We start from the raw sequence: 4952 nt of genomic DNA, 5'->3' as shown, positions 1-4952 counted from the left end.
ATTATGATCCCATTCTTGTACCTTTGCCAATTTTATTGACAAAAAGGGGGAGAAATATTGTAGTTCACACTACAAATACATATGGTTTTCGGATCATTGTGTAATGGGGAGTGGTTTCCATGATCGAGATGGAGTATTGACTAAGGGGGAGTAAAACATATCACCGTAGTATTATCGTTAAAGTCGTGATATAATTGGACTTTGATGTTATATAATAATACTATGACACTGTATAATAATGATCGAGAATCTCGATTTCTCTCATTGTTATAGCTACGGATCTTCAACAACGATGGTGCTAAACTTACAACCTTTGGGATCATTGGAGTACTTGAAAGGACGAAGATTTCAAGGAACGTTGAAGATTAGACTATGGAATAGGAGCCACTAAAGTTTATCTTTTTTGTATTCCATATGTATTAATAGTTTTGTCACTAAAATTGACAAAGGGGGAGATTGTTAGAGCATAGCTCGGTCAACCTCGCATGCGTTGCTATCTCAAGCATGTTTCTCAATGTTAGTGATCAAAACTATAATTCTTGATTTCTAGCCTACATAGCTAAGTCTCGGACTAGGATAGAAAAGTGTAGTTGAGCTCAAGGACTTTATGGCGATTCATCATACAACGATGAAGATCTATACAAGGAACCGTGGAACTTCATCAACAAAAAGGTATGTGGAGACTTGAACTTATCTATCACTCAAAAGTCTATCTCTTCTATCTCCTACTTCTTATGAGACAAAAGTCTTATGCTATATAAACTAGATCATACACATTTGACATTTCGAGCTGAGCATTCATTGCTTATCTTTTATCTCGAAATCGTGTGTTGGTAAAACGTTTCGCTTTGATCAAGTTTATCTTCACCTAGTGACGAAAGTCGTGAAAAGTTTCAATCACTTTGAGAATTGCTCTGACGTGAATCGGTCTGTGAATAACGGCTACATAGCGTCCTCTGAGAATGTCTCAATGATTGAAATGAGAGTTTAGATTACATAACCATGTATTCCTTGAACCGAAGTTTTCGAACTTTGTTTATCAAGAGAAATCGGGAGGATTGTGGAATTGGCTTGCCAAGTTCGCGAACTGTCGGAAGTTCTCGGCCGATAATTTCTGCTGGATTTTCCAAAACTCGTTTGTGTGCTAAGTCCGCGAACTGGCGGAAGTTCTCTTTCCGAGAATTTCTGCTGAGTTTGGAAAACTCAACCGATTAACTTAAGTCCGCGAACTTGTTTGTGAACTTAAGAGGTTATGATCTCAAGATGTGCTCTGAACATGAAACATTAAATTACTAAGGAATGTTTTATGCAAACCGTGGCTATAATGTTCATGAGCCGATTCAATCGAATCGAATCATCTTTGTTTCAATTGTGTCTTGTGTAGTTACATAAGATCTCATACCAATTGAACAACTCTTTAACTAGTTCATTTGAGTCGATTGAACTAGTTATGGTGAAGAAGAACAAAGTTAATATGAAATGCTCATATGGTTAACCTTTTGGGTTACTATGTTGAACCAACATACACGTACACGTTTGGGCATGGTTTTTACGAACCCAGTAAACGTCTAACCAAATGTGTGTGACTTCGATCTAACGGTTGAGAAATATTAGCTTGAATCTAAATCAGGTTTTCATCTAACGGTGAATAAGGATTGCTTTGTAACTAATGCAAAACCCTGATTTGAAGGCTATATAAAGGAGACATCTAGCATTGTGCAAAACTAATACCCAAACGTCTGTGTGCGCCCGCTAGAGTCGATCTCCATTAACCTTTGAGTTTCTTCTCTAAAATCAGGTTAACGACTTAAAGACTTCATTGGGATTGTGAATCCAGACCGATACTACTTTATCGTAGTTGTGTGATCTGATCATGCATCTTCTATCATACGAGTGAAATCGATTGATTGGCTTGATATCGTGAGAGTTCTCTGATAGGCAAGATAAAGAAGTCACAAACATCTTCGTCTCATTGTTTGTGATTCCTAGACAATCCTCTTGTGTAGTCAGGAAGTATTGTATAGATGTGATTGATTAATCTAGGTTGTTCTTTGGGAATATAAGACCGGATTATCAATTAGTTCCTGTTCACCTTGATTTTATATCAAAAGACGGAACAAAACCTAGGGTGGGAGACAGATTTATTCTTTGATAGACTTTTCTGTGTGAGACAGATCTGTTTATTATCAAGTCTGTGATTTTTGGTTGCAGCAACTCTTGGTTGTGGGTGAGATCAGCTAAGGGAATCAAGTGCGCAGTATCCTGCTGGGATCAGAGGCGTAGGAGTACGACTGTACCTTGGATCGATGGGAGACTGATTGGGGTTCAACTATAGTCCAGTCCGAAGTTAGCTTGCAGTAGGCTAGTGTGTGTAGCGGCTTAATACAGTGTGTATTCAATCTGGACTAGGTCCGGGGTTTTTCTGCATTTGCGGTTTGCTCGTTAACAAAATTTCTGGTGTCTGTGTTATTTCTTTTCTGCATTATATTTTATATAATTGAAATAATACAGGTTGTGCGTTCGTGATCATCAATTGGAAATCAACCTTTGGTTGTTGATTGATATTGAATTATCCTTGGACATTGGTCTTTGGTACCGTCCAAGTATTCCTTGTATTTGATAAAGACTCGCTATTGTTTTTAGCTTGAGTAAAAATCAAATCAAGAGAGAGATATTAACTCCTTGAGATACTTTTATCTAGATTGAGTGTGACTGTCTAGTTGATTATCTAGCAAAGTATTTCGGAGTTAGTCCATACAGATTGTTAAGCGAAATATTGGGTGGTGTTGTTAGAACCCCGCTTTTTCAATTGGTATCAGAGCAGGCAAACACGTTTAAGACCTCATAAGTCTGTGTTTGTAGCGATCTGACTCTATGGACAAGAGTACTATCTCTGATAACGCAACATCAGTTCAGAGTTATTCAGATAAGCTTCAGAGATTTGAAACCTTTGAGAAAAACTCCTCCTCGTCTCCTTCTGCCAAATCTGCATTCAACTAGAAAAAATCTCTTGATAAACAGTTGGATGATCTTTCAGATGACAGTGATTCAGAAGAAGAACAGAGCGTTGATGAGGAAGTTTCTCAATACATCATGTTGTTTAATCGTGAATTAAAAGAAACAAAGACAACTGCTTCTTTGAGAAAATTCATGGGTCCTCTCTGTCAAGAAAACGGAAAATTCAGAAAACTCTTCAAGGGTTATGATGGTGGATACAAACTATTACAATATAACGTTAAAGATCATGAAGAAGAGTTTCGCTCAAAAAAAACTGAATGCGATAATCTTCTTCGTAACCTCGGTGTGTTAAAAGAAAGGCTTGACGAAACTGAAGGAAGATATGAATCTCAACGTAAATGGTTCAAGGACAAAGAACATCAGTTTCTTACCAAAGAAAAATCCTTGAAAACTGAACTTGCGGCTGCGCTTGAGAAGGTAAAGTCTCTGGAGGAATATCTGAAAAGATTCAACACTAGTTGAATAAGTATTGTCAAGAGAAGATTTAGAAGTATCTGGGTTAACAGCATTCCATGTTTATCTCTATAAAGGTGACAGTTGGTATATATAGGTGACATTGAAACTATAAAGTTTATCTCTTTTTATTTAAAAATTCAATCAATAAGATCATACCAAAGACACATATCAAAAAGGAAAACTAAGCATGGAGTGGGACCAGATGAAACATCAACATTTAGGTATGAATTTACAAAAAGGGCAAGCAAAAGAAAAATGAACAGGTGTTTACTTAACAAGGGTTTATATGCTCGATGAACATCGATCCATGAAACAAGACAACAGTAAAGCAAGTGCTTGGTACATTTTGGTTTCATTATTTTGTTAAAACTTTCAAATTTTTGTTGTAGGTGGAGTTTTCAAATATTAAAGCTCATTGGGTCATTTTCTCAAACAGTTAAAGGGTCAGTTTAGAAACTCAGTCCAGAAATTGAATTTGGAAATAAAAATCGATCGTAGGCAGAAACAATATGCCTAGTCTTTATAAACTTATTTATAACAATCAAAATTTATACGCGGTTCAACATGCAAAGATTAATACAGAGAAAATATGAGATTTCAAACTAATACCGTTTACAAAATCATCAAAGCGATTTTGGGACAACGATTGTTAAATTCTCGGTTAATAAGCATTCTACATACTCAATCAAAAATCAACCCATACTGTAAATGATCATACTTTAGAACCAAGTCATATAAAACATTAATATAGGTATGGAAAGAAAATTCAAAATTCACTCTCGGAAACTACGACAAAACGAGTTAATTTCAAAACTAACCAAAAATAAACTAAATCAAAATTTGTGAATACCCATTCATTGATTCAAAGCAATCACGAAATATCATAGGGAAATGTAAATCAAATAATCATTAAAACCATCAGAACCCATAGTTCAAAATGAAAGAAACCCCTACCTATACCGTGGTCGAACCTTCAATCCAAAAATGGATGATGGGTTCCGCCTTGTATTCCATTTCGGAAGTCTTCTTCCTCGCTTGTGGTGGTGGTGAAGCAGCAGTAGAAATGGGGAGAAAAGAAGGTACGGGTGGAGCAAAGAAAAATACGAAGTATGTCTTCTAGCAAAGGTTTATCCTTGTGTTGAAAAACCAAGACAAAAACCCTCTTAGCGCATGCCCAGTTACGTGTCAACCATGCTGAAGGTTTTCAGAACTTTCACATTCTTCTACTAATCAAGCACCCTAATACTACTAAGGGATGATCTAATTATTTATAAACACCCACAAAAAATTTAAGCACTCACCATGGTTATACGTATCCACTTCTAGGATTGCACGTGCACAATACACAATTCTAACTCTCCGCTAAAACTATCAACCTCTAAAAATGAATTTGGTTCCCAAATTCAAAAATAAACGAAGAAGGTAAGAAGGTTACCTTTAAGTAGCGTCGGGTAGTTGTGCACGTCAGGATCGAACTC

General features: G+C 36.4%; 1 long non-coding RNA gene across 1 annotated transcript; it reads right to left on the bottom strand.

Moving 5' to 3' along the window:
- Positions 1-2822: 2822 nt before the first annotated feature.
- LOC113277720 lies at positions 2823-4590 on the bottom strand. Its single transcript, XR_003325095.1, has 3 exons — positions 4429-4590; positions 3390-3456; positions 2823-3161 (listed from the first exon to the last, which is right to left on the bottom strand). It is a non-coding gene; the product is annotated as an uncharacterized LOC113277720 (long non-coding RNA).
- Between the last annotated feature and the right edge of the window lie 362 nt (positions 4591-4952).

This window comes from Papaver somniferum, chromosome 5 (assembly GCF_003573695.1).
Source record: "Papaver somniferum cultivar HN1 chromosome 5, ASM357369v1, whole genome shotgun sequence".
In the NCBI taxonomy this organism is placed as follows: Eukaryota; Viridiplantae; Streptophyta; class Magnoliopsida; order Ranunculales; family Papaveraceae; genus Papaver; species Papaver somniferum.
This window is presented reverse-complemented; position numbering and strand designations above follow the sequence as displayed.